Genomic DNA, 24283 nt, shown 5'->3' with positions numbered 1-24283 from the left:
TGAGAATGTAAATAAGTTGAGTGACATCCCTTTAGTTAGAGAATTCCTAGGTGTTCTACCAAATAATGTATCTTGGTATCACCCGAGAAAGATATAGAGTTCCTATACTAGACAAAGAAAGGTCAACTCCTTATGCGGGATGTCAAATGTGAGCATAGGTTTCTAAAGGTTTTAGAGTAAGTTTAATACCACACTTACCCTAGTGTTCCTAATCTTAGTAAACCTTGTGGTATTTGTGGTGCCTCTAGGATGAGTTAGAAAGATTGCTTTCATAAGTCTAACATAGTAACCTATGCATTTAGATAGCATAGGGAAAATATATAAAGGAACTTGTAGAAAATAGTTGCTAGACTTTGTGTGTCACCTTTGGAAGTGCTTATGTTAATAATGAAGAAAAGTAGAAAAATATGAAGCTAAGTATGGATTACTACTAGATAGGCTAGAGAGCATGACAAGTATGTACCTCTTGTTAAGGTAGGATAAACCGTTAGGTTGAAAAAAATGTTTTTTGAATTATAAGTTGAAAGTTTTGGTGAGTGTAAGGATCTTATATGCCTTTTGACAAAATATAGTTAAGCAAGATACATGTGAGACAATTAGTGTTTTTTGAGAGATGATTTTGAACATTGAGAAAACCCTTATCGTGTCAGTCTTGGTAATTAGAGAATTAAGTTTTGAAATCGACAAGTTTTAATAAGAAAGGTTTTAATTTGTCACTATATAAATTATTTGTTATAAATCTAAAATATATTTTATATGTTTAGAAGTACTTATTTATATAAGTTTTAAATATAATATAATTTATATATTCAAATATAATAAGTATAAATTACTTTGGTTCCTAAGATTCTAATTGAACAATTTTAGTTCCTCAAGTATCATAAATGTGAGATTTTGGTTCATCAAATCTTAATTAATTAATTTTAGTCCCTCAATTATCGAAATTATGTGATTTTAGTCTCTTAAGTATCGTAATATACATTTTTGACCTATTTAAGTTACATACATTATAATTTCCATTCATGTATGAAATGACATGTTTATTATTACTAAAATTACTAATACATGCAATTTAAATACGTAAAAAATATTATATAATTGTGATATTTAAAACACTAAAATCACACAATTACATAAGTGAGATACCTAAGGAACTAAAACTATTCAATTAAAATTTGAGAAACTAAAATTGCACAACTACTATAATCGAGGGATAAAAAACACATTTAAGTTAAAACTAAATCAACCCTTATATATTAAGCACAAATTTAGATCTTATATGAGAACATTTTCTTTAACGAAATAGTTTTAAGAGTTATTCTTTAACTTATCTAATTAAATTTTTATTTATCATAATTATTTATGAATTAAATTTTAATATGTTTAAAATAAATTATCAATAAATAAAAATAATATTATGTTACAATATAAATTATCTATTATAAATTTAAAGTATAATTTATATATTTAAAAATATCTATTTATACAAATTTTAAATATAATTTATATATTTAAGCATTATATTTATTTATATATAATTTATTATAATCTAATTACATATAATAAATATTTAACTTTTACATTATATGCTCAAAGACTAATTTACAAAATATAACTTAAACTTGATGGAAAAAAAATGCTTTCACGAGATAAATAATCATCTAAGTATCCACACGCATGCAAGGGCAGTGACGGATCCACTTGCATGAGTGTGAGGGCACTTGCCCCCACTATCATTTTATACATACATATTTTTTATATTTAAAAAATATATATTTTAAAAAGTAAAAATTATATTTTAATAAAATAAATAAATATATATATATATTTAAATTATCTTATGTATAAAATATAAATTTAAAAGAAATATTTATTTATTTGATATTTGTCAAACTTTCGAAAGAGATTAGTTCTCATATATGATAAAAAAATATTCTTTAGTAATAAATCAAAATTTTTAAAAATTTTAATTATAATATATATATATATATATATTAATATATATATTAATATATATATTAATGCTCACATATATGATGTAATATATTTTAAAAAATATTTTTTGATAAAATAAAATTTATAATATACGTATTTACCTTTTGTGCTTTCACTTAATTATTGTATACGTTAATTAAAAAAATTAAAATAGTAAAGATCATAAAATTGTATACATTAATTAAAAAAAATAAAAGAGGAAAGATTGGAATATTTATGTTCTATTTATAAATTTTATTATAAAATATGTTTTAAAATAAATTATCATCTCAAAATTTATATTAAATATTAAAAACATGTTTATATCATAAATAAATTAAACTTGATTTTATAAAATTTAACATATTTATTTTTATATTTTTATTAGTATTAAATTATCATAAAGAAAGTCTTTAAAATTGTAGTTCTGACCAAATATTTAAAAAGTGTTTATGATAGATAAATAAGAAATTCATATTTAGAACATTATTTTTAAAGAAGGTTAGGTCTAAACCTACTAAATTATAATATAACCTAGTCTGACCTAGTTTATTTTTATCCTTAATTATAATCGTAGATATAAAAATTTGTAAAAAATAATTATAATTATTCCTGTGTTAGGATACACACTTCAATTATCCTTGTTGTAGCGGGTCTGATCTTGGGTCTAGGTCTTCTCGTCCTTCTCCGAGTAGTCCGAAGCGAGAGAGGTGCCTGCAAAGACACTCCAACGCTCAAGTAAGTGATCGACGTAATAAATGCGGTAGTTGAAAGTTAGTTACATACCTCGTTGGGGTCTTATTTATAGTGGTTCTTATTGGGCCGTGATTAAGGATTGGGCCCCGGGAGATTAGGGGGTTAATCCGGTGTATTACGTAAATTAACCTCTCCGTAATCACCCTGGCATAAGTACAGGGCTTGGCCGAGCACACCGACACGCTCTGTTCAGATTGTGAGTGGTCGGTGGGCTCGGGTATTTGGGTCTTCGGCCTAGTCAGCCATGGACTTGGGTATTTGGGTTTTCGGCCTAGTCGGCTATGGACTCGGGTATTCGGCCTAGTCAGTTACCATATGGTATACAACCCCCGCAGCATCGAGGATGTGAAAGACGAAGATGTTCTAAATGCATAGGGCTGTGGTTCTCGGCGTGGAAGGATAGAGGTTGAATCCAATCGCTATTGATAATGTGTGTGTTCCCAGTGTAACTGGTTTTCAATGACCACGGTAGTTGTACTAGGATGTTGCATTTATGGTCGTCAACTATCATGTATTACCGACTACTTTAGCCGAAAACGCGATCCTCATTCAGGAGTGACGATAGTGGCCGAGCTCTAAAGTTAAAGGCCGGGTCGGTAAGGATGATCTCTAATGGTATGCCGAGACCTCAGACTGATGGAGCCTATGCCGAGACTTCGAGCGGTTGGAGCCTACGCCGAGACCTTGGTGAGTGTGGTCGACCCGAGGTTCCGGCTGGATGAAGCCTAAACCGAGACCTTAGACAGATGCAGCGTACACCGAGACCTTAGACAGATGAGGCCTACTCCGAGACCTCGAGCGGTTGGAGCCTACGCCGAGACCTCGAGCGGTTGAAGCCTACGCCGAGACCTCGGTGGGTGTGGCCTGCCACGTTGGCCCTAGCGGTTACGAGCCCAACGGTTACTAAATCTGGACCGTTGGATGATCCAGATCGAACGGTTGCGGTTTCGGGACGTCTTTTCACCTCCCCCATTTACCTTGCCTATAAATAGGGGGGTTGCGTGGGAATTTACTTGCTGTAAATTTCCCGAACGCTCTCGAATTCAGATTCGTTCGAACACACCGATCAAGGTAAATTTTGTATTCTTTATTTTTGGTAATAAATGGACGAAGGTTACTCCTCGGCTAGGAGCTGGACGTCGTCAAACGCGTCGGGTGCTGCGTCGAAAAAAGAGGGGTTGGGTTCAAGTGAGGTGTCAAGGTTGCCTCCCTTGTAGTGCGAGGTGGTCTTTCCCTCAGACTTTGTCGAGCAAGAGGATAGCCGGGATGAGGTGGTTAAGGTGTCGCCGCCGGTGACGTTAGCAGTGGCTTTGGCACGGGCTACTAAAGTGGATGCTCGGGTTTCCCACCAGGTCGGCCACCACGCAGTATGCGCTGAAACCGTCCACGCCGAGGCAAGTGGAAATGAGTTGGAGGTACTCGGTGATGCCCGAGGCAAGGGCGTGGATGGTCCGAGTACTCGGGCTAAGGTAAAGATTGATTATGGCATGGTGGAGATGCCCGGGTATGAATGGGTGGACAGGGAGGTCGACATCTACTTCTCTTTGCTATCGGACCAAGGGTTATTAGACACATTCGTGTCCTTGGAAAAATGTTTTGGGAGTGGCGAAGATGAGTTTCTGTTGCTTGCCGAGGCGTGCGAGGACGAGGGGCCGGATACCGACTTTGTATTCTTGGAGTCGGGGCCCGATGAAGATGATTACTTTTATGTTTACATGTGTTGGTTCGAGGACCTTGGCGTAAAGCTGCCTTTTGACGATTTTCAAATGGGGGTGCTTTGAGCACTGAACGTGGTGCCGACCCAACTGCATCCGACCGCTTGGGCAGCCATGCAAGCGTTTCAGAATCTATGTTTGTGCCTGGGCCTTACCCCTCGGCCACTGGCTTTTCTTTATTATTACATATGCCGTCCGAGAAAACCGGTGAAGTGGGTGTCGTTGGCTCGGATGCCGAAGTGTGGATTCCTCCGGGCATTCACCTCTTCTTACAATGGGTTTAAGAGCGATTTCTTCAAAGTCCGCTGGGGGTCAGAAATCAAGGACTTTTTTTACGACCGAGAGGGCTCTCCGTTATTCCCTTTCTACTGGACAAAGCTCCAGACGCGTTTCGAGGCGATCCCTGCGTCTAAGCTCCCTGCCAAGGACAAGGAGATTGTGGGGCTCCTGGACAAACTGCCGAAGGGGTTGCCTGTCCGAGGCCTCTTGGATATTTTTGAAATGTCTCATTTCGAGATAGCCTTGCTAGGTATGTGTTTTAGGCTTCGATAGTGTAGCAGTGTTGTGAATTGATGTTAAGACTTGTTTTGTTGCAGGATTGATGGCCGGCCACGATTTAGATGTGACTGCAATGCTTGCGAACCGTGCAAAGAACGCCCCTGCTAGTGGGAAGGTCCCGCCGCCGAGGTCGGCTTTGAGGCTTCAGCTGGACAAGCCTCCTAATGTGGTGATTCCCGTGTCCGACCCCAAGAAGAGAGGCGGGATGTCTCGGGTGCGTCTGTCCGATCAGAACATAGAAGTGGAACGCCCGAGCTCCTCGACAAAACGTCAAAAGCAACCGACCTTGGAGCAGTCGGGCAGCGGTGTCTTTGCCATCCCGACTGTGGTGGCCGGCTCCAACATCCTGGTGCCGAACGTTCAGACTGAGAACTTGGTCAGTCTGGACCTTACAACCAGCGGAGGGCTTCAATATTTGGAGGGCATGTCCTCTGAGGCTGAGTACAAGCTCTTCTGTGAGTTGGATGCTCGGACCTCCCTAGTTGCCAAGCACGTCATGATGAGCTCCGCCGTCTCGGAGGAAAGGCTCCAGAGGCGATTGAAGGAGGCCAAGGTAACATTGAAGTAGGCCTTGACTGCCAATGCAAAGGCTACGGAGTCGGCTGAGGAGCTGAAGAGGGCTGCCGACGCCCACCGCAGGGAGGCCGACAACTTGAAGTTGGTGGTCCAGCGGATGAAAATCGAGGCCGCCGCTGCGGCCGCTGAAATTACTCAGCTGAATGAGGCTGCTGCCAAGTTCAAGGCCGAGGCCATGGAAAAAATCTTGGGCCAGCATGATGCCGGCTTTCAACATGCTGTTCGGCAAGCTCTCTACTTTTGTGAGGTCCTGGTTGACTTTAACTTTGATGTTAGCCGGGATTTCTATGGTGGTAAGTATATAAGCTACGCCGAGTTTCCTCAAGGGGCCCAGCCTGACGAAGAGGCCCCCCGCCGAGGCATTTCCACTTAGGACCCAGGGCCGCCGACCAGGGAGGAAGACCCGATCATCGACGTGGTCGGCGATGGGAACCCGGAGGATTCAGCCGCGGTATAGGGGGTCAGCTCGAGTAGTGATAGGTTAGGGTTAGGATTTTTTGCTTTCTTTGTAATCAGCTGTTAGTTCCTTTTGTAATTTTGGCCATTGGTGCCGGTATAATCTGGATTTTTTATGTAAGTAGCCGAACTGGTCAGCCATACTTTAATGAAATGCTACTCTATTTAACTTGAATTTTTTGCATGTTTGTTAACGCTTAGTAATATAAACGCATAACCAAATCGTGTGCTCGAAAAAAGCATGTTTGTTAATGCTTAGTAATATAAACACATAACCGAATCGTGTGCTCGGCAGAAGCATGTTAATGCTTAGTGATATAAACGCATAACCGAATCGTGTGCTCGGCAGAAGCATGTTTGTTAATGCTTAGTAATATAAACGCATAACCGAATCGTGTGCTCGGCAGAAGCACGTTTGTCGCGAGTTATCGCTTGGTGTGAGTTCGGCTTAGGAGTGCTCGGCCGAAACATGCTTGGCCTCGGAATCATGCGATTTGATGCGCGAGGGACCTTGCGATTTGATAGTGTACGTATATATTAGTCGAAGTTAGGTATCATGCTGTACGACCACAAGAAATGATCGGTCGAGTTACTCGTCGTCGGCACGTTTGTGCGTAGTGCTCGGCCTAGGTGCATCCTTAGTCGAGGAGGGTACTCGGGAGGGGAACTTGTTGGGCGCGAGTGCACACTTTTGGGCGAGGATTGCTCGGCATCGTCGCGTTTGTGCTTAGTGCTCGGCCTAGGTGCATCCTTAGCCGAGGAGGGTACTCGGGAGGGGAACCTATTGGGAGCGAGTGCACACTTTTGGGCGAGGATTTCTCGGCATCGTCGCGTTTGTGCGTAGTGCTCGGCCTAGGTGCATCCTTAGTCGAGGAGGGTACTCAGGAGGGGAACCTGTTGGGAGCGAGTGCACACTTTTAGGCGAGGATTGCTAGACATCGTCGCGTTTGTGCGTAGTGCTCGACCTAGGTGCATCCTTAGTCGAGGAGGGTACTCGGGAGGGAAACCTGTTGGGCGCGAGTGCACACTTTTGGCCGAGGATTGCTTGGCATCGTCGCGTTTGTGCGTGGTGCTCGGCCTAGGTGCATCCTTAGCCGAGGAGGGTACTCGGGAGGGAAACATGTTGGGCGCGAGTGCACACTTTTGGCCGAGGATTACTCGGCATCGTCGCATTTGTGCATGGTGCTCGGCCTAGGTGCATCCTTAGCCGAGGAGGGTACTCGGGAGGGAAACCTGTTGTGCGCGAGTGCACTTTGAGTGATCGGCCGAGAGTTGCTCGGCGTCAGCGTGTGATCTGAGATTAGACCTGCATAAGTGCAACCTAAACGTGGATACCTAGTAAAGCGTGAATCATCATAACGAATATTCAAAAAATGTTTTGTATTAATAAAGTGCCTCGTTAAAAACCTTGCCGACCCAAAACCCTCCTTAGGGAAAAAAAGAGTCGGCCAAGGAAAAGAGTGCACTATTACATCAGCTGTAATACATCTTTAAATGCGTGGAGTTCCAAGTCCTAGGAATGGACTCTCCTGACAGGTATTCTAACTTGAATGCTCCGTTGTTTAGGTTGTGTCGGACACAAAAGGGTCTGTCCCAATTTGGGGCAAGCTTCCCTTGTTTCGGATCTTTTCTCGCTTCACCTGTGGCTCTCCAAACAAGATCTCCTTCTCGAAATTCTCTAGGTTTCACCTTGCTGTCGAATCTTCTCTTGTAGCGTTGCTTGGTGTCCTTGGCCACCACTAGTGCTCGGTCTCGAATTTTTTCCACAATGTCCAAGTTTACTCGGAACTCGGCTTCATTAGTTGACTCGTCGAAGTGGGCTCGGCAGAATGAAGGCTCCCCGATTTCCACCGGAATCATTGCGTCGGACCCATAGACTAAGCGGAAGGGGGTTTCTTGTGTGGTTGACTGAGGCGTGCACCTATAGGCCCACAACACTTCGGGTAACTGCTCGGCCCATGCTCCTTTTGCTTCTCCTAGCCTCTTCTTCAACTCTGTTAGGACGACTTTATTGGTAGACTCAGCCTCACCGTTCGTTTGTGGGTGTTCGACCGACGTGACCTTGTGCTGTATTCCTAGGCCGGCTAGAAACTCATTAAGTTTTCGGTCGGTGAATTGAAGGCCGTTGTCGGTCACCAGGGTACATGGGATGCTGAACCAGGTGATGATATTCCTCCACAAGAATTTTTGGACTTGATGGGCCGAAATAGATGCCAGGGGCTCGGCTTCAATCCATTTGGTGAAAAGGTCCACGGCGACAATGAGGAACTTGCATTGTCCCTTGGCAACCGGGAAGGGTCCGAGTGTGTCGGCCCCCCAAGTGGCGAATGGCCATGCTGGGGGAATGCAATGTAGTTGCTCGGCTGGTTGGTGGATCAAGTTGCCGTGTTTCTGACATGGTTGGCACTTCTTCACGAACGTTGCACAATCGGTGTTCATGGTCGGCCAATAGTATCCGGCTCGTAAGAGTTTGGAAACGGTCGTTCTAGCTCCGGAGTGCATTCCGCAAATACCCTCGTGAACTTCTCGCATCACGTAATCGGCCTCGGTGGGGTCTAGGCATTTGAGTAGCGGAGTAGAGAAGCCTCGTCTGTATAACTGATTGGCAACGATGACATATCTACTGGACTGGGTCCTCAGCCTTTTGGCCTCGGCCGGGTTGGCCAGAGCGACTCCATTGGTGATGAATGTCTTGATTTCGGTTCGCCAGTCAGGGGGAGCGCTCTGGTCGGGGTGGTCGGTATCGATGCTTGCTACCACTTCTGCTTCGACGCTAGGGTGGTCGATTTCTTGCTGAATGATGGTTCTTAGTTGGCCCAACTTTTTGGTCGCGGCCAACCTAGCCAACTGGTCAGCCCTGGCGTTATCCTCGCGCGGGATGTGCTCGACCAAAACCTCTTGAAAGTTCACCTTCAACTTTTGATAGGCATGATAGTACTTCATCATGTTGTGGTCATTTACTTGGAAGTTACCACCCACTTGCTCGGCCACAACCTTGGAATCAGTTAGGCATTTGATTCTCGACGCACCCATATCTTCAGCTAGCCTCAGTCCGACCAATAGGGCTTCATATTCAGCTTGGTTGTTTGAAGCCTTAAACCGGAACCGCATGGATTGTTCTAAAGTTATTCCCTTGGGTCCTTCTAGAATTACTCCTGCTTCTTCCCTGGCAGTTCGAGGAGCCATCCACACGGAGGATCCACCAGTGTTCTTCGAAGTGACCATGTGGGTGCAGTTCATTCACAAAATCGACTAGGCATTGGGATTTGATCGGTTCCCTCGACTTGAAGGTGATGTCAAATTGTGACAACTCGACCGACCAAGCCATCATCCTCCCGACCAACTCGGGTTTGCCCAAGACCTTAGAAATTGGGCAATCCGTATGTACAATCACTCGGTGGCTCTGGAAATAATGCCTTAGGCATCGGGAAGTGTGCACCAAGCCTAGCGCCACCTTTTCTATTAGCTGGTACCGGGTTTCGGGGTCTTGGACTAATCGGCTTACAAAATATATGGGAACTTGGCTGCCCTCTCTCTCTTGTACCAGAACTGAGCTAATCGCTTCTTCCAAGATGGCCAAGTATATTTCAAGCTGGCGTGAGGGGTCGGGTCTCATCTGGATCGGCGGTGACGCTAAAGTTACTTTTAGTTCTGTAAAGGCTCCCTCGCACGTCTCGTTCCACGTGAAGGCTAAAGACTTCCGTAAGAGCTTTGTCATCGGGCTGATCTTGTCGGCTAGGCGGGGGAGGAATTGGGACAATGCAACTAACCTTCCGGACAGCCATTGCATTTCCTTGAGATTGCTCGGACTCTGCATGTCTAAAATAGCTCGGCATTTGTCTCGATTTGCCTCTATTCCCCTAGCCGATAGCATAAACCCGAGAGATTAGGGGGTTAATCCGGTGTATTACATAAATTAACCTCTCCGTAATCACCCTGGCGTAAGTACAAGGCTTGGCCGAGCACACCGTACAGGGCTTGGCCGAGCACACCGACACGCTCTGTTCAGATTGTGAGTGGTCGGTGGGCTCGACTATTCGGGTCTTCGGCCTAGTCGGCCATGGACTTGGGTATTCGGGTTTTCGGCCTAGTCGGCTATAGACTCAGGTATTCGGCCTAGTCAGTTACCATACGGTATAATAATATATATTTATATTTTTGAAAGTTATATGTAAAATTTTGCCCTCACTATCTAAAATTTCTGGATCCGTCAACGTGCAAGGGTCAAACTTTTTTTTTGTTTTGTTAACAAATTGATTCTTAAACAAACCTTAATTTTTTGTACGTTGTTATGCTTTGCCCCTTTTTATTATATCTTGGTTTCTCTCGTACATTGACACTTGACAAGTTGTTTTGGTTTCTTTTATTTTGAGTTCCACCTTCATTCGTTGCACGCGATATGCGCGGAGACGCAACTACAGAAGAGACAAAAATGAAGTTCAACGAAACCATGTTTTTTGTTTGTTTATTATTATTTATTATTATTATTTATTTATTTATTATTATTATTATTATGGGTGACCATGTATATAATATATCCTACGTATATAATGATTTTGGTGTCACGAGTAGGATTGTGTTAATAAGATGGAGAGAGGAACTGTTAGTGGAAAAGTCGGCGACGAAGGAATCATGAGAGGGAGAGTTGATGTACTGACAAAAACAAGGAGAGAAACATGGGTCATCAAGGATTGTCTCTATGTGTTACAACAATACTATTAAATAAATAATATTAAAAAAAATGTAGTTGTAGCTAACAGCTACACCATTAAAATCAAAATAAAAAATTAAGAGATGCTGTTATGGGATACAGCAAAAAAGAAAAATACATTGTAACATCTTGTAATACACGTCAATTTTTTTTTTTTTTTATAAAAAAAATAGGTTTATATTTTTATTCTCTTCAATTTGGAATACATTTATTTTTGTCCTTTAAATTTAAAAGTATTATTTTTAATTTTATGATTTTCAAATATTTTATTTTAGTTCTTCATATCACTAATAATATATTTGAAAGTGACAGATCAAGATAATTATGTTTCATCAGTTGAGTTAAATGTGATGTTTTATTAACAAAAATATTAATAGGTAAAACATTTGTGGTATTATTTTGACAGATTCTTTAACAAAATTTGAGTATAAAAATTAAAATAATTTTTTGAAATTAAATGAACTAAAAAGAGTAGTTTTAAATTTGAGAGACTAAAAACAAATTTACCTTAAGATTGAGGGATTAAAGATACATTTAAGCAAAAAAAAAATAATATCATTGGAGTTGGTTGTTAGAAGAGTTGTCAAAACGGGCTAGCCTGGCCCATGTGGGCCGGCCCACCTTGACCCACTTTAAAAATGGGCCAACCCAATCCAGCCCACTTTTGATTTTCTAAAAAAAAATTGGCCCGGCCCTACCCACCACGGGTTGGTGGGTTATACGGGCCAGCCCACCAGCCCACAAAAAATAAAAATAAAAATTATCAACAAAATTCAAAATTTTAAATTAATTATAAATTAACATAATAATCATAAAATTAGCATCATTAATAGCCATTAGTCATAACTCATCATACAAAATTAAATACAAATCATGATAAAAGTCCAAAATAAAATTTTTTAATATCCCATCATACAAAATTAACTACAAATGATATTTAAATTTCTATTGCAAAAAAAAAAATTGGTGGGCTGGTGGGCTACCCGGCCCACCACGGGTTCGGCCCGGGTGGGCCGGGTTGAAATATACCCACCTACTATAAAACTGTTATTTTTTGGCCCGGCCCGGCCCATTTTCAAGGTGGGCCGAGTTGGCCCACAGGCCACAACCCATTTTGACAGCTCTAGTTGTTAGACACTTAGTGTCATAATAAGTAATATTAATTTATTCATTTAAATCAACCTCTATTGTATTGTCTTTTGCTTTTTGTAATGACCCGCCTGGTCACTACACACTGCACAACACCACAGCACCCCACAGAAGAACAGGCATATATATATAAGCAGCAAAATATATACACAAGGTCTATCTGAAGCTAAAATCTGAGTATAAAAATACATCCAGTAATGCTACACTGAGTAGCTAAATACAACAAAACATCAATACTCCATCTGCCAGCTGCAGACCTGCCTCATCTCACCAACCTAACCCTGCCCTGCTCCCATACATAGTATGATCATTGTAGTCCAAACCACATGGAAACAACAAAGGGTAAGCTAGTGAAAAGAATCAGCATACATACATAAATAATACATGAATGGTAAACAGCTACAGCTATCAGCACATCATCAACATACAACTCATCAGATATACAGCACAAACAACAATAAACACACAATGCGTTGTCACGCATATTAGCTAGAATTGGTCGCTTGTAAGCGGTATAGCTTGACCTGACCCCTATATCGTGGTCGCTTTGTACACGTGTGCCTCGACCTTGCCCACACACGGGACCACTAAGAACTTAGAGGAGAACAGCAAGTTACCACTCCAAGGGTCAGCTTTCCAGGGAAAGTTTTCAACAAATTGGGCTCTAAGAGCACCACAACCACTCAATCCACACAATGGGATGAGGAAATTTCAAAAACATCTCCTCTAGTCTTAGTGATCAACAGCTCAACCTTACGGCCTACAACAGCTCAGCCTTACGGCCTACAACAGCTCAGCCTTACTGCCTACAACAATTTATATCAGCATGCAGCACAGCACAACAAAATCAGAAAACGGCAATAACAGCATACCACACAGCTAAACAACTTACAGCACAGCAATATACATCAACTACAACTCAACATCATAATTCAGCATTATCAACTAGTCAGCACAACAATATTTAACATTTACAGTTTAGCTCAGCATATAACAACATCTATCAGCAGATTCAGCATAATTCAACACATATCAGCTTATAAATCAATATCTCATCCTCGCCCAGCGCACTCATGGTCGCGCCTGGCGTGGCACAACCAGAGAGTATCAGGACTCAAACGCACCCGACGCAATTCCCATTGCGCCTGGCGTGCTAGGAGGTAGAGACCTCAAAAGGTCTCATACGCCCGGCGTGCAAACCCGCGCTCGGCCCAGGGTAAGCAGAGACTTTCCCAAGGTCTCACGCCTGGCGCAATATCAATTGCGCCCAGCGCCACCTCTAATAGAGACTCCCAAGGAGTCTCCACGCCCGGCGAGATGTGGTCACGCCCGGCGCCACACCAGAACCACAAAACCTCAATTACTCACTGATATCGTGCCCAGCGAGGTCTAGCCACGCCCGGCGTGGGCCATCCAGAGGCTCACAATCTCAATCTCTCCCGGCACATACCTCCTTGCACCTGACGGCTTGCCCAAATGAGCCCTCTAGTGGTCACGCGCCTGGCGTGAAGAACTACGCCCGGCGTGATACCTAGCAGCAACTCACCAAGTTCAAAAATTTCTTCAAAAACCTGCATAAACAACCAGAAAACCCACATGCAATCCATCCAAAAGTTCACATTTTCCTCAAACATCAAGAAAAACACCTCATTTTCAGCATGCAACCACAAATCATTAAAATCCCCAAATATCACCCAAAACCCCAAAAACCCCAAAACTCCATTTTCATCAATCTCAGCCATAAATCCGCAACAATCAGCCATCATGTGAGTTTCCATCTCACTAATACAAACAACCGGCAAGAAAAATCATAGCTTCCCTTACCTCGGTGAAGAATCCGAGCTTTGGGAAGAAGACAAGCTTGAACGGGGAAGAAAAGGAGAAGAAGGAGAAGCTTGAGAAAGCTCTGCATGACTCAGAAAGAATCAAACACCTACTCAGCACCTAAGAATCACCCCAGCCACCACAAAGGGAAGGAAATCAACAAGAAATGGAAATGAGAGAGTGAAGAGAATAAGAGAGTTAAGAGTGAAAGAGAGTAAGAGTGTGAGGGTGAAATGGGAAAAGGAAAAAGGAAGGGGTCTCACAACCTCCCCCAACAACAGGAGTTTTCGTCCCCGAAAACAGACTTACTTAGGAAAAGAAAAGGGTACCGCTCCTTGCACTGCTGCTCCACTTCCCAAGTAGCCTCACCAGTAGCTGCATCCCACAACGCCTTCACCAGAGTAATGGACTTGCCCCTCAACTCCTTCATCTTGTGATCCACCACAGCTACTGGCAACTTCTCAAACGTTAGATTTCCCTTCACCTGCACATCATCTAGCTCCACCACATGACTAGAGTCATGAACATACTTCCTCAGCTGGGATACATGAAATACATCGTGTAGGTTTGAAAGAGACGGCGGCAAGGCCAACCGATAAGCAACCGGACCCACACGTTGTATGATCTGATAGGGACCAACAAACCTCGGTGTCAACTTCCTTGCCTTCAGCGCTCTACCCACACCAGAGGTCGAGGTCACCTTCAGAAACACATGCTCCCCTTCAGCAAACTCCAAAGGCTTACGCCTTTTGTCAGCATAAGATTTCTGCCTACTCTAAGTAGTCTTCATCCTCTCTTGAATCAGTTTCACCTTCTCAATAGTCTGTAGGATTAGCTCCGGTCCCACAACCATTGACTCACCATCTTGATACCAGCATAGAGGAGTCCTACATCTCCTGCCATACAAGGCTTCAAACGGCGTCATCCCAATACTAGCATGAAAGCTATTATTGTACGTGAACTCAACTAGCGGTAGGACCTCCTCCCAGCTTCCCAAGTAGTCTAACACACAAGTCCTCAACAAATCCTCCAAGGACTGGATTGTCCTCTCTGAATGACCATCCGTCTATGGATGATAAGCAGAACTCAACTTCAGCTTCGTGCCTAAGGCTTGATGTAGACTTTGCCAAAATATGGAAGTGAACCTCGGATCTCTGTTTGAAATAATACTGGAAGGCACCCCGTGCAATCGTACTATTTTCCTCACATACAACTGCGTCAGCTTCTCCAAGGACCACTTGATGTTGACAGGCAAGAAATGTGTAACACCCCAAATTTTTGCTACTAATATAATGTTGATTATTATTTATTTTTGTATAATTATTATAGTTAATTAAAGGGTTTATAGAATATTTTAAAGGTTTGTAATAATTTAAATTATTTATAAAAAATTTAATTCTATTTTTTTTTAGGTTCAGAACGGCTTGTTCCGAAAAGTGAAACGGGCTGTTCCCAAAAAGTGGAACGGGCGTTCCAAAAAGTGGAACGGACCGTTCCAGGGTAATAAAATAGCCTAAAATTGTTAGTTGGAAACAGGCCGTTTCAAGTATGGTCAATGTGGGTTAAAATCATCTCCAGAACGGGGCGTTTTGATTTAAGAACGAGTCGTTTTGGTGTTGAGAACAAGTCGTTTCACTTATGATTAATCTATGTAAAAAAGAATCCCAGAACGGGCCGTTCTAATTTTAGAACGGGTCGTTCTGCTCTTTGAAAATAGGTCGTTCCGATTTTAGAACGGGTCGTTCCAATAGAAAAATTTGCCTATATTCGAAGGATCTGGAACGGGCCGTTCTGAATTCAGAACAGGCCATTCCGGGGACCCCAGAATGCCTATAAATAGGAGGCAGGGGGGTGAAAAAAATTATACTGAGTGAGAAGGTAAAATCTTAGAGAGAGAAAGAGGAAGAGAGAGGGAGAGAGAAAGAGAGAGAGAGAGAGAAAGAAAGAGAAAGAAAGAGAGGGAAAGAAAGAGGGAATCCAAAGGAGGAGGTCTTGCCCAAGTTTCAACTCCTGCTTATCCAGGTAAGGGGGGAGTGAGAAACCTCGCTCGGGGGTGTGGGGATAATTGTTGGATAGTTTGTTTGTCGGATTGGCCCCCAATCCCTTGCCTGTTGTTTTGTCTTTCTGTTTGCTCTACTTTGTTTCTTGTTACTTTGTTCCTTGTTACTTTGTTCCTTGTTACTTTGTTCCTTGTTACTTTGTTTCCTTGTTAATTTGATCCTTGTTACTTTGTTCCTTGAAAGTAATAAATGAATATGGAATTAATGCTAAAACTAAATAAGTTTTAATATGAAAAAGAATGTTCTCTATGAATTCCTATGCGGACCTTATGAGGAGTATTTATGACATGACCATGTGAAATATGGACAAATGACAATAATGACATGATATACTTGATAAAATTCTGTAATAAGTTAAATGTTGAGTCCATGAAATAATGAAGGTATGACATGCATCATATGCATATATTACTCCAGGTGTGCCGCTGAGGCCGCATACTAACGATGCTAACTAGGTGTACCTTCGGGTCACCCACGACGTAACATGCTAGGTGTACCTTCGGGTCACCCACGATGTAACATGCTAGGTGTACCTTATGGTCACCCACGACGTAACATGCTAACAAGGTGTGCCTTGGGGTCACCAGTGATGTAACTACGTGTATCGTAGGGTCACCAATGATGAATTGTGAATCTTCCGTATGGCGCCACATGCATGCATTTATGAGTCGAGTCCATGACATCATAAGCATGATAAATGAGTATATATGTGATATTGATTATTTATGTGTATTGTTTACATGTGACTTATATATGTTGTTTGTGTGTGCTATCTAACATTTATTTCTGCACCTGAAACTGAGTGAGATGTTTCTCACGCCCTTGTTGCTTTTGTATGTGTTTAAATTATGTTGCAGACGATTAGCATCATGAAGATGTGGTTGATGAGGCTTAAGGCTTCAGTTGGGCATGCTCTGATAGGATGTGACATCGGGGCATAGCTAGCTTAGTTTAATATGTTATTGTTTTAATAACTTTAGTTTCTCTTCTTTTGTAATTTCTAACGAAGAGATAACGTAAATAAAGTTGATAATCCAATAAAAGACCCAAATGTGCATCTTTGTTATATTTTATTACATGATTTGGAAGTTATAAATTAATCCCTAACCAGGAGGCACTGCCACCTTTACTGGAGTTAATTTATATTTCCTTTATTATTATTTGTATATATATATGATTTCTTATTTTTCACTAAATTGTAATGAAAATCTTAACTTCTTTTCTTTTATAATTTCTACATTGAAGTGATGATTTATGAGTTATGAATGTGAATCTTCTACCTTATGATTTGAGACATTTGTTTTATCATGAAAGATGTTATCAAACTATGGAAAATTTTATTCTCTCAAAAAGAAAAAAAAAATTGTTTACATTTATTGTGTATTAATGTTGGGGTAGAAGGGTGTCACATTTAGTGGTATCAGAGCAAGTCGATCCAATCGGCCGTCAGTTATTAGTTTAATATGCTTGTTTGATGAATGATGAACTGAATTGATTGTGAAACTTGTTGGTATGCTAGTATGATGATTGATTATGTCACTTAATTGTATTATTTTCTTAGACTATGGCTGGTAGAAATGATCGTGCGATTGCTGATGCTCTTCAAGCATTAGCACAAGCTATGAATAATAACAATAGGGTTGAGGTCGCTCCTAATTGGTTGGAGCAATTTCAACGAAATCACCCACCTACCTTTAAAGGAGGATATGACCTAGATGCTGCTATCAATTGGCTAACGGAGATCGAGAAGATCTTCAATGTTATGGATTGTCCCCTCACTCAGAAGGTGAAGTTGGCCACCTTCATGTTGACTGCTGATGCTCACTTTTGGTGGGAGGGAGCACTTCGAAGGATGATTGATGGAGGGGTGCACTTGAATTGGGACAACTTTAAGAAGGCTTTTCTTGAAAAGTATTTCCCGGATGATGTGAGGAGTAGGAAAAAAATGGAATTCCTTGAACTGAATCAAGGGAACGACACAGTGGTAGAGTATGCTGCCAAATTTGATACTTTGGTTCGTTATTGTACACACTACCATGGTGAGGGTGGTGAAAGAGCTAAATGCATAAAATTTGTAAATGGTCTGCGTCCTGAAGTGAAAACTGCAATTAACTATCAGGAGATATATCACTTTCCCACTCTGGTTAATAAGTGTAGCATTTATGATCGTGACAACCGTGCTCGTGCTGCTTTTTATAAAGGAGCTGGAGGTCCTATCCGTGCTGTGAGTTCTAGTACTTCGGGTAGGAGTAAGCCTTACTTCGCTTCTAACAGATTTCAAGGGAATAAAGCTGCTGCCAATAAAAGCAAGTCATTTACTAAAGGATCCACTATTAGTGTTATCGAAAGTGTTGGAGGATCTGTGTCCACTCCTTCAGGAAGATGTGGGAAGTGTGGACGTATTGGTCATAATCAGTCTGAGTGCCGTGACAAGGAGGTTACTTGCTTCAATTGCAGTGGTAAGGGTCACATCAGCACCCAATGTCCTAAACCACGGAGAACACGTGCTATTGGATCGGGTTCGCAAATTGAGCGTCCAAAGACTATAGGGAGAGTATTTACTCTTAGTGGTGTTGAAGCTGCTCGGTTGGAAAATTTGATACAAGGTACTTGTTTCATAGCTGAGACTCCTTTTGTTGTACTATTTGATTCTGGTGCAACTCATTCCTTTATTTCAGTCTCTTGTGTCCAAAAATTGAATTTTCCTGTATCTTTGTTAGATTTTGATTTAGTTGTTGAAACTCCTACTAATGGTCCTGTAACTAGATCCCTAGTGTGTTTGAAATGTCCTTTGACAGTTTCTGATAAGCAGTTTCTAGTTGTCTTAATTTGTTTACCTCTTAGTCAATTAGATGTAATTCTTGGTATGGATTGGTTATCTTCTCACCATGTCCTTTTAAACTGCTTTGAGAAATCTATTTCCTTTGGTGAATGTAAGAGTACGGAATTTCTTAGTGTTGTCGACATTAAAACTTGTTTAAAGGAAAATGAAAGAGTATACATGATCTTTGCTTCCTTAACACTTGAGACTAATAGTAAGCTAGATGAGATTCCCTTAGTGAGAGAATTTCTAGAAGTATTCCCTAAGGATGTGTCTAGTTTACCACCTGAGAGAGAGATTGAGCTTAGCATAGACCTAGTACCAGGTACCTCACCTATATCTATAGCACCCTATAGGATGTCCTCAATAGAGTTAGTTGAGCTTAAGAAACAAATAGAGGAACTGCAAGGAAAACAATTCATTAGGCCTAGTGTTTCGCCTTGGGGAGCGCCTGTTTTATTGGATTAGAAGAAAGATGGGAGCATGAGGTTGTGCGTAGACTATAGGCAACTGAATAAAGTGACCATTAAGAATAAGTATCCGTTGCCTAGGATAGATAACCTTATGGATCAACTAGTTGGAGCTTGTGTGTTCAGTAAGATAGATTTAAGGTCAGGATACCATCAGATTAGAGTAAGAGCTGAGGATGTTCCTAAGACTGCATTTAGGACCCGTTATAGGCACTATGAGTATTTAGTTATGCCTTTTGGTGTGACTAATGCACCTGGTGTTTTTATGGACTACATGAATAGGATCTTTCACCCTTACTTGGATAGATTTGTAGTGGTCTTCATAGATGATATTCTAGTGTATTCCAAGACTAGGGAGGAGCATGTTGAGCACCTTAGGATCGTTCTTCAAACCCTTAAGGAGAAGCAGTTGTATGCTAAATTGTCAAAATGTGAATTTTGGTTGGATAGTGTGAACTTTCTAGGACATGTGATATCCAAGGGTGGGATAGTTGTAGATCCTGCTAAGGTAGAAGTTGTGCTAGAGTGGAGTACACCTAAATCAGTATTTGAGATTAGGAGTTTCCTAAGAATAGCCGGTTATTACAGAAGGTTCATAGAGAATTTCTCTAGGCTAGCTCTTCCTTTGACTAAGCTGACGAAGAAGGACCAACCTTTTGTGTGGGATTCTAGGTGTGAGGAGAGTTTTCAAGAGCTTAAGAGGAGATTAACTAGTGCCCCTGTGTTAGTGTTACCTGATCCTAATAAGACTTTTGAGGTATTTTGTGATGCTTCTAAATTGGGTTTAGGAGGAGTGCTTATGCAGGAGGGTAAGGTAGTAGCCTATGCTTCAAGACAACTTAAAATTCATGAGCAAAACTATCCTACCCATGACCTTGAGTTAGCTGTAATAGTATTTGTACTTAAGTTGTGGAGACATTACTTGTTTGGGTCTAGATTTGAGGTTTTTAGTGACCATAAAAGCCTTAAGTACTTGTTTGACCAAAAGGAATTGAATATGAGGCAGAGGAGATGGTTAGAATTCCTTAAGGATTATGACTTTCAATTGAATTATCACCCTGGCAAGGCTAATGTTGTAGCTGACGCTTTGAGTAGAAAATCTTTGAAAGTGTCTTCTTTGATGATTAGGGAATTGCAAATGATTGAGGAGTTTAGGGATATGAGCTTAGGGTGTGAGTTGACTTCTAAGAGTATTAAGTTGGGAGCTTTGAAAGTGACTAATAGCTTGATAGATGAGATTAGAGAAGGTCAGAAGATGGATCCTTTCTTATTGAGTCAAGAAGAAAAGTTGAATCAAGGTGTGAAAAGTGAGTTTAGATTTGGAGTGGATGGAGTCTTGAGATTTAAGGATAGGTTGTGCATTACCAATGTGCCAGAACTTAAGAGAGCAATCGTAGAAGAAGGTCATAAGAGTAGCCTTAGTATCCATCCAGGAGCCACTAAGATGTACCAAGACCTTAAGAAGATGTTTTGGTGGCCTAAGATGAAGAGGGAGGTGGAGGAATTTGTGTATGCCTACTTAGTATGTCAGAAAGCTAAGGTAGAACACCAAAAACCTTCAGGTCTGATGCAACCTTTAGATGTGCCTGTGTGGAAATGGGATAGCATCTCTATGGATTTTGTAATTGGGTTACCTAAGACTATGAAGAACTTGGATGCTATATGGGTCATTGTGGATAGATTAACTAAGTCTGCCCATTTTATTCCCATTAATATTAGGTATCCTTTGGAGAGGTTAACCAAGTTGTACATCAGTGAGATCGTGAGGTTGCATGGAGTTCCTACTAGTATTGTGTCTGATAGAGATCCTAGGTTTACCTTTAGATTTTGGGAAAGCTTGCATAAGGCTTTAGGCACTAAGCTTAGATTGAATTCAGCCTACCATCCCCAAACAGATGGCCAAACTGAGAGAACCATACAATCTTTGGAAGACTTGTTGAGGGCTTGCATCTTGGAACATGCGGGTAGTTGGGATAGTTTCCTACCTTTGATAGAGTTTACCTACAATAATAGCTACCATTCCAGCATTGGGATGACACCCTATGAAGCTTTGTATGGTAGGAGATGTAGAACACCTTTATGTTGGGTAGAACCTGGAGAGAATGTCATGTTAGGACCTGAGATAGTTCAACAAACTATTGAACAGGTTAAGATGATCCAAGAAAGGATGAGAGCAACCTAGAGTAGGCAAAAGAGTTATAATGACAAGAGGAGAAAAGATCTTGAGTTTAAATAAGGTGATCATGTATTCCTTAAAGTCACTCCTTGGACAGGAGTAGGCAGAGCACTGAAATCCCGTAAGCTTACTCCACGTTTCATCGGTCCTTATCAAATTCTTAAAAGGATCGGTGAAGTAGCCTATCAAATTGCCTTGCCTCCATCTCTTTCAAATCTCCATAGTGTCTTTCATGTTTCCCAACTCAGAAAGTATTTTCATGATCCTTCCCATATCATTGAGTCCGACAACATTAAGTTGAAGGATAATGTCACTTATGAAACGGTTCCTTTAAGGATTGATGACACGAGGGTGAAACAACTGAGAGGAAAAGAAATCCCTTTGGTTAAGGTCATTTGGGGAGGAAATTTTGAAGAAAGTGCTACATGGGAATTAGAAAGTAAGATGCGAGAAGCTTATCCATTTCTGTTTTCAGCTAAAATTCGGGGACGAAATTTCTAAAAAGGAGGGGAGAATTGTAACACCCCAAATTTTTACTACTAATATAATGTTGATTATTATTTATTTTTGTATAATTATTATAGTTAATTAAAGGGTTTATAGAATATTTTAAAGGTTTGTAATAATTTAAATTATTTATAAAAAATTTAATTCTGGTTTTTTTTTAGGTTCAGAACGGCCTGTTCTGAAAAGCGGAACGGGCTGTTCCCAAAAAGTGGAACGGACGTTCCAAAAAGTGGAACGGGCCGTTCCAGGGTAATAAAATAGCCTAAAATTGTTAGTTGGAAACGGGCCGTTTCAAGTATGGTCAACGTGGGTTAAAATCATCCCCAGAACGGGGCGTTTTGATTTAAGAACGGGCCGTTTTGGTGTTGAGAACGGGCCGTTCCACTTATGATTACTCTGTGTAAAAAGGAATCCCAGAACGGGCCGTTCTAATTTTAGAACGAGCCGTTCTGCTCTTTGAAAACGGGCCGTTCCGATTTTAGAACGGGCCGTTCCAGTAGAAAAATTTTCCTATATTCGAAGGATCCGTTCCGAATTCAGAACAGGCCGTTCCGGGGACCCCAGAATGCCTATAAATAGGAGGCAGGGGGTGAAAAAATTATACTAAGTGAGAAGGTAAAATCTTAGAGAGAGAAAGAGGAAGAGAGAGAGATAGAGAAAGAGAGAGAGAGAGAGAAAGAGAAAGAAAGAGAAGGAAAGAAAGAGGGAATCCAGAGGATGAGGTCCTGCCCAAGTTTCAACTCCTGCTTATCCAGGTAAGGGGGGGAGTGAGAAACCTCGCTCGGGGGTGTGGCGATAATTGTTGGATAGTTTGTTTGTCGGATTGGCCCCCAATCCCTTGCCTGTTGTTCTGTCTTTCTGTTTGCTCTACTTTGTTTCTTGTTACTTTGTTCCTTGTTACTTTGTTCCTTGTTACTTTGTTCCTTGTTACTTTGTTTCCTTGTTACTTTGTTCCTTGTTACTTTGTTCCTTGAAAGTAATAAATGAATATGGAATTAATGCTAAAACTAAATAAGTTTTAATATGAAAAAGAATGTTCTCTATGAATTCCTATGCGGACCTTATGAGGAGTATTTATGACATGACCATGTGAAATATGGACAAATGACAATAATGACATGATATACTTGATAAAATTCTGTAATAAGTTAAATGTTGAGTCCATGAAATAATGAAGGTATGACATGCATCATATGCATATATTACTCCAGGTGTGTCGCTGAGGCCGCATACTAACGATTCTAACTAGGTGTACCTTCGGGTCACCCACGACGTAACATTCTAGGTGTACCTTCGGGTCACCCACAACGTAACATGCTAGGTGTACCTTATGGTCACCCACGACGTAACATGCTAACAAGGTGTGCCTTGGGGTCACCAGTGATGTAACTAGGTGTACCTTAGGGTCACCAATGATGAATTGTGAATCTTCCGTATGGCGCCACATGCATGCATTTATGAGTCGAGTCCATGACATCATAAGCATGATAAATGAGTATATATGTGATATTTGATTATTTATGTGTATTGTTTACATGTGACTTATATATGTTGTGTGCGTGTGTGCTATCTAGCATTTATTTCTGCACCTGAAACTGAGTGAGATGTTTCTCACTCCCTTGTTGCTTTTGTATGTGTTTAAATTATGTTGCAGACGATCAACATCATGAAGATGTGGTTGATGAGGCTTAAGGCTTCAGTTGGGCATGCTCTGATAGGATGTGACATCGGGGCATAGCTAGCTTAGTTTAATATGTTATTGTTTTAATAACTTTAGTTTCTCTTCTTTTGTAATTTCTAACGAAGAGAAACGTAGATAAAGTTTATAATCCAATAAAAGACCCAAATGTGCATCTTTGTTATATTTTATTACATGATTTGGAAGTTATAAATTAATCCCTAACCAGGGGGCACTGCCACCTTTACTGGAGTTAATTTATATTTCCTTTATTATTATTTGTATATATATATGACTTCTTATTTTTCACTAAATTGTATTGAAAATCTTAACTTATTTTCTTTTATAATTTCTACATTGAAGTGATGATTTATGAGTTATGAATGTGAATCTTCTACTTTATGATTTGAGACATTTGTTTTATCATGAAAGATGTTATCAAACTATGGAAAATTTTATTCTCTCAAAAAGAAAAAAAAAATTGTTTACATTTATTGTGTATTAATGTTGGGGTAGAAGGGTGTCACAAAATGCGCACACTTGGTCAACCGATCAACAATCACCCAGATAACATCACTATTCCTAGCTGACCTAAGCAACCCCACAACGAAATCCATAGTGATACTATCCCACTTCCATTTCGGAATCTCCATCTGCTGCATCAACCCACCCAGTTTCTGATGCTCCACCTTTGCCTTCTGACACGTTAGACAGGCCGCCACATATTCAGCTATCTCCCGCTTCATACCAGACCACCAGAAATCCTTCTTGAGGTCTTGGTACATCTTAGTCATATCAGGATGTATGCTAAGTCTACTCTTGTGGCCTTCCTCCAACACAGCTTTCTTCAGC

The 24283-nt window shown here is 41.0% G+C and overlaps 1 long non-coding RNA gene across 3 annotated transcripts in view; it reads left to right on the top strand.

Annotated features, from left to right (window-relative positions):
* The window catches only part of LOC145953096 (uncharacterized), a 31367-nt gene extending 7445 nt beyond the window's left edge, over positions 1–23922 (top strand). For 2 of the 3 annotated variants that reach the window (XR_014430646.1, XR_014430645.1), the window contains exon 3: positions 16637–16871. This is a non-coding gene — a long non-coding RNA (uncharacterized LOC145953096). Of the gene's footprint in view, positions 1–16636; positions 16872–23407 lie in introns of those variants that run through there. The other variant, XR_014430647.1, reaches the window with a different exon arrangement.
* The last annotated feature ends 361 nt before the right edge of the window (positions 23923–24283 follow it).

Source organism: Cajanus cajan, chromosome 11, assembly GCF_000230855.2.
Source record: "Cajanus cajan strain Asha chromosome 11, NIPB_CcT2T_4, whole genome shotgun sequence".
NCBI classification, from domain to species: Eukaryota; Viridiplantae; Streptophyta; class Magnoliopsida; order Fabales; family Fabaceae; genus Cajanus; species Cajanus cajan.
This window is presented reverse-complemented; position numbering and strand designations above follow the sequence as displayed.